The 10,327-nt window shown below is 39.7% G+C and overlaps 1 pseudogene; it reads right to left on the bottom strand.

Moving 5' to 3' along the window:
* Positions 1-10,090, bottom strand: part of LOC128069082 (putative tripartite motif-containing protein 64B) — a 65,433-nt pseudogene extending 55,343 nt beyond the window's left edge.
* Positions 10,091-10,327: the final 237 nt, after the last annotated feature.

Consider the following 10,327-nt stretch of genomic DNA (forward strand, 5'->3'; position numbering starts at 1 on the left):
TGTAGGTGGGCAGTTCCGTGTACGAAGCTTAAATTGATAAAACTTGCATGAGATTTATAATTAATTATGCTTAATGGCATATGGTCTTGTAATGGGTTTCTGTTGTTTCAACCTGACTAGGCTGTAATATAAGGATTTAAGGTAATCCACCAGCAACTTTGTAGAACTCTCACATCTCCTGCAATTATTCATGCAGATACTAATCTAGGTGATGCTGTGAAGAGATTTTGAGGATGTAAATCCATGATATAGACTCTAATCTAAGGAGATTATGCAGATGCACTGATTTAATCAACAGGAGGTCTTTAAAAGATGTATAGTAACTCCTGGAACAAAATTCCAGACAATAAGTGGATCAGCATTACTCCCAATGCCTCAGTCTCCTGTAGGCAACAGCTTTGCCCTGAATAACTTGGATTCCAGCCTGCTTGTGTTTACCCTCCCTGAGGAAGTGCCCTCCTGTCCTCACACTTTTCCGTAACCATCACAGGAGCAAATTCCCTGTGAACATGAGCTCTTTCTCTCTCTCTCCTTCCATAATTGAACTCTAACTGATACAAACCTGATACACTTATGATAACTATTAGCTTAACTTTAACTATAAATCTTATTTATAGTCCATTGACTGATAACACAACCCCCACTATATTAAGGTAGATGTACCCAAAATTTTCACGGAAAATGGTGATTTTTTATTGCTGCAAGTTCTTAGGAATAACACTTACTTGCACTGTTTCTTCTTGGGTCAAGGAAGAAGAGGACCACTCTTAGATCTAATTAAAGACCTTGCCCAGGTTATTAGGAGATGCCAGTTTGGAAAATTTACATTTAGGAAGAAAATGTAAATGCACCTTCTTAGAAGAAATGTATCATCAGTAATTTTCTGCTCTTTACTCCTGATTGCATGTGAGGTGTGGTTTCCGCTGCTTGCTAGTTGCCCTCCAGACTATCATCTATGTATACCTTCAACAATCACCAACTTGCATGATTTTGTTCATAAATTTGCTTTCTATGCTTATTTTATTTTCAGTCATGTGTTTTTATGATTTTTCTCATTGCAGCAAATTTAATTACCAAGGAGTTTATAAGGGAAATATTTTACAAAGTAAAGCCCCAATCATAATTATCAACTGCAATATTCTCATCATTGTTCTATGATCCATTCCTTTTCTATGGATTTCTCCTCATGGGCCCCTGTACTGGAACTACAGTGGAGAAATTTTAATGAGAGATGGGCTAGGTGACATTAAGAAAGTTTCCAAAATCTTGGTATCTCACTTCCTTACTTCCTTAATATAGAAGTAGGCCACTCACCTACTGGGAGTGAATAGATTGAGGCAGAACTATTTCCATATGTATATTTAAGTTCTGATCTGCCAATACAATGTTTCTTTTTGACTTAGAAAAGTAAAAATAGAAAAAAATTCATGTTTCATTTGAATGAGGTACTCCACTTGTTTTCCAGCCAGCTTCTGCATTTATTCTTAGCAGAAATCCTGACTCTTTGTCACTAATACATATCCCACTGATGTATGAATGATATTGGAAATCTGTTTAAGATTAAGGCCCTCTAATTATTTGTTCTCTTTTCCCCCTCTAGGTTTCTGGCTTTTTTCCTTTTTTTGTTTTCATGAATAATTGTATCTTTAATAAGTGAAAATGAAGTCGCTCAGTCGTGTCCAACTCTTTGTGACCCCGTGGACTGTAGCCCACCAGGCTCCTCCATCCATGGGATTCTCCAGGCAAGAATACTGGAGTGGGTTGCCATTTCTTTCTCCAGGGGATCTTCCCGACCCAGGGATCGAATCCAGGTCTCTCGCATTGCATGCAGATGCTTTAACCTCTGAGCCACCAGGGAAGCCCTATAAGTAGTTGAATCTTTTATATATGAAAAAATTGAGTTTGAATATTAATCTTGTTTTCAGAATTAATCTTAGAGTTTTATTTATTTATTTTATTTTTGTATACTCATTTTTTTTTACTTTATTGTTTATTAGTGTGTTTCTGGTGAACATTTGTTACATCAGAAATAATGATCATACTTGACTTTTTATACCTAAAGTTTATTTCTTACTGTGCTTTGCCAGTTTTCTAAAAAAACTCATTAATAGTGATGATGTATTCTTGTCCAGATTGTGACCTTTGAAGACACTCCAAAGCTTTGAGACAGAATTTGCAACTACTAATATGATTTGAATTTATGTCTAAATTAACATAAGTTTAAATTATTCTTAAGCATCTACTAACTTATTTTGTTTTAGTTTTTTTAGCTCAGTTGGTAAAGAATCCACTTGCAATACAGCAGACCCTGGTTCTATTCCTGGGTTGGGAAGATCCCCTGGGGAAGGGATAGGCTACCCGCTACAGTATTCTTGGGCTTCCCTGGTGGCTCAGCTGGTAAAGAATCTGCCTGCAATGTGGGAGACCTGGATTCGATCCCTGGGTTGGGAAGATCCCCTGGAGAAGGGAAAGGTGACCCAATCCAGGATTCTTGCCTGAGAATACCATGGACTGTATTCCGTGGGTTGCAAAGAGTTGAACACGACTCAGCAACTTTCACTTTCATTTCAGTTCATGATGTGTACTAGTATGTTCATGGCGTGCTTTCTTTCAACTATCAGTCTGATTTTTCCTGAGACACATTAATATAAGGCAACTGTATTAATTGGTTACTTTCAAAAATCCTGTTGTTTTCCAGAAATAACCCACATATAATGCTTTATTGACAATATGACAAATTCAGACAGATTCTCTCAACCTTTGTTAGAGTGGAAATTCATATTTATGCAAGGCCCCATGGTATACAAGTTTCATCACTTGCTATGTTTTTTCTTTCTTTTTTGATGACCTAGATGTTAGTACTGTGTTCATGTAACAGTAACATGACCCACAGGAAAACTTGGAAATTATTGAAAGTTCAAACAATTCTCTAACTCCTTTCTCTAGATTATTATTTTGTAATATACTGTAAACCACTCATCTGCAGATTTGCTTTTCTTGATTTCAGTTACTCAGGTGGTTGAAACCTTGTTCAGGAAATATTAAATGGAAGATCTTAGAAATCAATAATTCAAATGTATTTTATTGTGAGCCACTCTATGTAGTGCAATGAAATTCCACACCATCCAGCTTTATCCCAACTAGAACATGTATTGTCACTTTGTCCTGCTTATCCCACCCTCATTGACTTAACTTTCTGGGCTATCATATCCATGGTCCTAAAAATCACACTAGGTGTCTTCAAGTAGCCCTTATTTAATAATGGCCCTAAAGTATGGTGATAATGATGGAGGTATTTCAGACATGCCAAAGGGAAGCCATAGGGTCCATCCTTTAGGAGATTGTTTCTGTCTTTCTGTCTTTTCCCTTATAGTATTGTAATAGAAAAAGACATGCAAATTCTGAGTTCTCTAAAAGAAATGCTTTTCCCAGTTTCCAGGGCAATGGCGATTTCCCTGCAAATCAGATTTCATCCTGAGGTTGAATAGATGTACACAGGGCAGAGTAGATTATGAGGAAGCAGGAGAAGTTTGCAGGCTGATTTAGGCCTGGCTGTTGACCAGGTCTGCCTATGCTGTACAGGTTCTGGGTTCCTGTATTGAGGTCCAGGAAGTGGGAAGCACATGATCATATTGTGGTGAATTTAGGAAGCTCATGAAGGAAGTGAAAAATCACAACATATATTCTGGATACATATAACAAAAGAATTTATTGTCAGCAATATGGAGGACAACCAAGTGAAGTTTGCATTTGACACTATCTTCACATCAAATAACAATAAAGGAAGCTCCATTACAGTAGAAAGAGCCTAAAGATCAGGAAGTCTCCTGGATATGCTGCAGTGGGCAAGGGCTCCCTCAAGAGAAGGAGTCCTGAGCACCCCATCTGGGCCGACTCAGATCCTCACCTGTGGCCAGTGCAGATGAAGGGCCTGACAGGGAAAGTGCACACACCATCATCGTACTGCCAAAGGAGGGTGCGCTTGGCAACATCCACAAAACTAATACTCCCAATGTCACAATCAAGGAACACCCCAACCCTGCCCAGAGGTCTCTCTATGTACAGAGGTGTGGTGGGGGCTGTGGTCCAGAGTTGGTAATGGTCATCCTGCTTCACACACACAAGGAGAAAGTTATCCCTGTTGGACTCATCCAGTATGCCGTCATCCTTCCTTATCCAGGAATCCTTACAGATGCCTACAGCCCAATCCCAAGAGCTGTCCACAAGCATCTCCCAGTACTGTTTGCCAGAGGTGAAGCTCTGGTCTCCCCATGAGGCAAAATACTTTGCTGTTCCACCATCCAAAGATGCATGGAGGCTGTCATGTTCATATGTCAGATGTCTTGCATCATCAAACAGCCTGATGTGATGACTGCTTACTTCATTACTGAATGAAAAGTTAACTGTGGAGAGATGAGAGAAAATGCCAGTCAAAACCAATGTTAAAATTCAAATTATCTACCAGAGAAAGTGGTCCACCTGGGGTCTCACTGGAAATATATTGTAAGATTGGAAGGGCAGTTTTGATTGGAAAGTATTGGGTTTAAATATTGCTAACATATCTGCTGAAGAAAGAACTAATTAAAATGTAGATAACTTCCTACAAGTTCAGCAATTGTAAGTTAGAGGGAGGTCAAGGTGACTTCTGGCTGGGTATAATATTGTATATTTGTTACATCTAAAAGATTGGACTCCTGGGCATCGATCACCTCCAAGACCATGACAACATATCTTATCCTCACCTTCACCACCACAGTGCAAGGAAAAAAGCTGCATTGTAGAACGGAAAATTGGTGATCACTCTACCATTTCAGTTAAGTTAGCAAATGGACACTGAAGAAATACAACCTAAGGATGGCTTCTTCAAAGTAGTTTATTTGTAGGGCTTTTCTGTCTTCGATCTGTGGTTCCAAACTGAGGCCTAGTGTTCCACTTCCTGCTAAGTCACCCTCGAGGGTGAGGTTTATCATGGAGCTCATTGTGGGCTCATCATCCAACAGTTTGCTTACTTGTGATTTGATTTTTGAGACTTATGTATTTTGTCAAATTATGTGAATGGAAAAAGCACTTTATGCCTTCAATTCCTAAGAACTTTTTAAGCAAAAATGTTTTTAGGACTTCCCTGGTGGCACAGTGGACAAGATGCTTCCTGCAAATTTAGGGGACATTCCTAACCTGGGAAGATTCCACATGTTGTGGAGCAACTGAACCTGTGGATTATGACTACCGAGCCTGTGCTCTTGAGCCCAGGATCCACCACTACTGAGCCCACATGCTACAATTATTGAAGCTCACTCATCAAGAGTCTCCTGTGCTCTGCAGCAAGAGAAGCCACTGCAATGAGAAGCAACCAATGTAGTGAAGAGTAACCTGGCTCACCCCAGCAAGAGAAACCTGGGCAAAGCAACAAAGACCCAGTGTGGCTAAAACTAAGTAAAGAAAGAAATATTTTAAAAATAATACAAATAAAAAAGAAAAGAAAATGTATTCTTAAAAAATGTTTCAAAACTCTAACTGCATTTAAACTCTGAAATTTAATATCCTGTTTTAATTACCAGTTTTCTAGAAGTCAGTGAACAGCTGACATTGTATGTCATGATATTTCTAGGGCTCAAGAAGCCACTTTGGGAGCATGTTACTTTTTTCATTATACAAATTTTTATGAAATTTAAAAATATTTGATGAGGCCTGAATCAAATCAGCATCTGCACCAGCCTGCATGTATTCTGTAAGGACTTTAGTGACTCTGTAACCATATATGTCTTCACCTGTCTATTTGCAGGCTGTTCCCCTGCACAAGGTGAAAGCTAAGCAGGAAAAGGCTCTCTGTGGACACCATCACTGAAGGACCATGCAGGGCAGACACACCAATGGGGTGACACTCACCTCGGAAGAGGTTGAGCCAGTCCATCAGCCCGGACATGGGGCGTGCAGGGAGTTCTGGGAGCAGAGGCTGAGGCACGTGCAGCTGTGCTGACTCACTCCTGTAAGAGAAAGATGGGGTTCATCCTTCTGCTGCCCAGGGCTTCTTAAACACAGCCTTTACTATAAGACAGCATTCTTCAGCTCAACATTCTTCATCTAAATCCCTTCTCCACCCTCATAGGATAGAATTGAACTGTTTTTGGAAATTTATTCTCAATCTTCTTCTTGCCCTGATTCCAGCCTATTTCTCAGAGGCAATTGCCTCTATAACCTCAAACTTGGGAAAAACTAGTCTTTGCACCTCTACGTGCTTGTGATTTTGAAATCTAAATCAGAAATTACTGACCTTTAAGAAATTTTTGCACTGAGCTGAATAATACCTCCCTCTGCAACAGGAGCAAAAAAGCTAACTTCCTTTTGAGCAAGAAATCATACTCAGCAAAATAGGTGCAGACTCATGTACACTAGCAATCTAGCATTATCCTGGTAAGTTAAGTCATCGCTTTGTTAAGTCCTGCTGTATCTCTTTCAGAGCCCCCAGGTGCCCTCATCAGTATGGAAAAGCTTACCATTTCAGCTTGTCTTCCAATTCCTGTCAAGAAAAAAAAAAAAGACAAGTTAGACCATACAGGCAATCAGGATTTGGGTTGGCAAAACTTCAGTAGAGTTTTAATCACCACCAGCAGAAACAGTCTGAGAAATTTGTTTTCCTTTTCTTTCTGAAAAAATAAAAACACCTCTGGGACAACATATTTTATGTGGATAGAATGTATTCTTGATGAGTTAATAAAACGAAAGGTGAAACAGAGAAAGGACAAGAGTATTGATGATTCACCCTCTGCTCTCTGCATATTGATCTTTCCTGGGGCTTTTACCCAAAGTGTAATAAGCTCCAAACTAATGTCTAATGAAACCTGGTATATCTCAACAGGAAGTGAGATGTATGCATGTATATGTGTTTGTATATATGTATATACAAACACATATGATCTTTGTCCAAATGTCTCCCATTGCACGTTGGGAGACCAAACAATGGAGTCGGTACATAAGCTGTTCCTTTCTGGTTTTAATAGAAGCAAGTTGGAAAAGGAGATTTTTAAAAAGGGAATATTCCCTGGGGAATATCTAGGATCAGAATACTGTAAAGCTTGCTCAGGCATAATTTGCATGAGTTGCACTTTATCTATAATATTTCCAAGTAGGAGAGAATCCCACCTTAGTCACAGAGAATGAAGAAATATACCATGTCACGGAAGTCAAAGGTGTGAACGTCAGGTAATGTATTTTCAAACACATCTTCAGTTCTTACCTGGAGCAGCTCCACGTCTGGTTTAGCGCACATTTGAATGAGCTCCTTGTGTATTTCTCGGAGCTCTCTCTTCTTTCCGATTATTTCCCTTTGCCTTCTTATGAGTTGATTGTATATGTTTTGGCCTTCTTTTATAACACTCTCTACATAGTAACCTTCTTCCTCTGGGAGAAATGGGGGTGCCATCTGATAAGTTCTCCTAATCATGTCTCCATGTCGATGCACATGAAACTGTGGAGAGATGAATTTCAATATAAATTAGTTTGCTCTGATTCATGTTCTCTCCCAAGAAGCTACATCCATCCTAAATGCATGCCCTCCCTCATCTCAGAAGCCAAGTTCATTCCTCTTTCCTTCACTTTGTTTTTTTCTTTTTAATTGATCAGAAACCAAACCTACCCTTTCCTAAAATAACTGTCATCTAATTCAGGAGTTCCTGAAACACTTGGAGAAAATCTTTTCATGAATCATTTCTTTCATATGCCTCCTGTTAAATGTGAAAGAGCCCATATAAGCAATTGAAATTTATGGGTGATTCATATGTCATATGCAATATCCTCATTTCAAGGCTAATATGTAAGCTTGTGTTTCACCTAATATCTCCTGGCTTTCTCTTAGTGCCATGAAACATCTTTCTAAAAATGATTGCCTGTCCTCAAACAGTTGTCCAGCTTCAATCATTTCTTTCTAGTGTTCTTTTCTCTATGAATCTGTTTTCTTCCTCCCCGTAAGTTCACAAGCTTCTTCCCACATTGTTTGGAAGATCATTTCTCTTCATTCCATTTCATATTCCTCCTGGTATTGAATGATTCACTCTCTCATGTGCCAACTCTTTCTCCTTGTTCCTTTCCCCCTGAGTTGTTTAACATGTCACATTTTCTCTGACTTGAACCAATATCACTCTCTAGCCAGAGAGCAATCACTCTTCACCAGGATGGGCACACTCCTTAAAGTGCTGTTTGTGTTTGCTTTGTATCACCTGGGCTCATGTACTAATCAGATTGAAGTATTTTGTGGTTCCCAATGACATGCTTTTACTTTTTGGAATGTATGACTGACAGAAATCTGTGCCTGAAATAACCCATGGATTTTTAAACATTTACTTGAACTTCAAAACTGGAATTGATCTTAAACTTGAGAAATTTTCCTTGAGATCCTGAATCATGTCTATGTAATCATCCACATCACACCATAAACCTCCACCTTAGAACTTTATTCTAATGGGTCTTTTGTTTTAGTTATTGATCCACTGGATTCTAAAGAGCTCGAGAGGCATGAAAAGGTTGGTTAAATGGTGCTTAGAAGATTTTTTTCTGACGGTGTTCAACTCACTCTCTGAATTTCACTATACACGGTGATTTCAGCTCACTTTATTAATGGTAAGTTTCTCGCTGTCTGCCTTAACCTGTTTTTTCAGAGAAATATGTTCTACTTACCATCCAAGGGTCAGTTCCTCTGCCATGTTTCTTGAGATTTCTTTCAGTTTCTTGAATCTTTTCCCATAAAGATCTTATTTGGTTTGCCAACTTATCCTGTAAAATAATTATCAATTTCAGTACAAGAAAAGCAAATACATTGGAGTTTCAGAGCCCAAAGATTGGGGTGTGCCAATGATCATTAGACAAAGGCCCTAGAGAGAGACACTAACAGACCAGGACAGGTCATCAGGTGTCCCTGTTTTTCCTCACTCATGATCTCTTGTATGAAATTCTACACTAAAAATCCACACACCATTAGGCAATTATCTGCCTGAGGTATGACTAATTTTTCATCTGCTGTGGCAACTTATATCAAAATTTGGATATAGGTACGTTTATCTTCCTTCTTGTCCAGGATTAGAAAACCTGTATTCGATGAAAAGTATTTTTGCACTTGTAGATTTTACAGTTTCTTTCTTAAAATGAAGGTCCAACAGTGTCACTAGCATAATAATATATCACCCAAATAATTTCAGTTAGCTTCATCAGCCAGCCGTTGGATACAAGTTCCATAAAGCAGGTATACTGCTCTATATTCTTCACCACTTTATTATTGTTAACTAGATCTGTACGTGGCACTCAGTAAAAGTGAAAGTCGCTCAGTCGTGTCCAACTCTTTGTGACTCCATGGACTATATAGTCTGTGGAATTCTCCAGGCCAGAATACTGGAGTGGGCAGCTTTTCCCTTCTCCAAGGGATCTTCCCAACCCAGGGATTAAACCCAGGTCTCCAGCATTGCAGGTGGATTCTTTACCAGCTGAGCCACAAGGAAAGCCCAAGAATACTGGAGTGGGTAGCCTACCACTTCTCCATGGGATCTTCCCAAACCAGAATCAAACTGGGGTCTCCTGCATTGCAGGTGAATTCTTTACCAACTCAGTAAAGAGAGGGTTTAAGCATCATCTTTTTAATCTCTTAGGTGTACCATCCCCAAGCTTCCTAAGTGCTCTCAGAGGCATCACTCACCCAGGATTCCTCAGCAGCCTCTTCGGCAGGACAATGTCTGTGAGTCTTGTGCTCCTGACCTTGAGAGCAGACCAAACAGAGCAAGCTCTTGTCGGCTTCACAGAAGATGGTCTTTGTCTGCTTGTGGGCCCCACACAGGTGTTCCTCACACTTCAGGAATTGCCTGAGATTGGCTTTTCTGACAGTGGACACCAGAGTCTTCAGAAGAAAATTGGTTTTGAACTTTGTCTGTTCTGATCGTTGTCTGCACACTGGACAACTGGCAGGGACTTTGGCTTGTTCCCAGAAAAGACAAAGACAGGACCTACAGAAGCTGTGCCCACAGCCTATGGTGACTGGGTCTAGAAGGAAATTCAGGCAGACGAGGCAGGTGAGCTCCTTCTGGAAGGCTTCTGGGATTTCTGAGTCCATTTTCCTGAGGGAAGAACATCAGTTTATTCTTCTTTCCCCGAGCCAGAAAAGGAATAAAAAAAAAATAGACTTGGGTTGTGACTGAATAATACACTGCTTTAGGAGCAGAAGCCAAAATCACTGCAGATGGTGACTGCAGCCATGAAATTAAACGATGCTTACTCCTTGGGAGAAAAGTTATGAGCAACCTAGATAGCATATTCAAAAGCAGAGACATTACTTTGCCAAAAAAGGTCC

Source organism: Budorcas taxicolor, chromosome 25 (assembly GCF_023091745.1).
Source record: "Budorcas taxicolor isolate Tak-1 chromosome 25, Takin1.1, whole genome shotgun sequence".
Lineage (NCBI taxonomy): Eukaryota > Metazoa > Chordata > Mammalia > Artiodactyla > Bovidae > Budorcas > Budorcas taxicolor.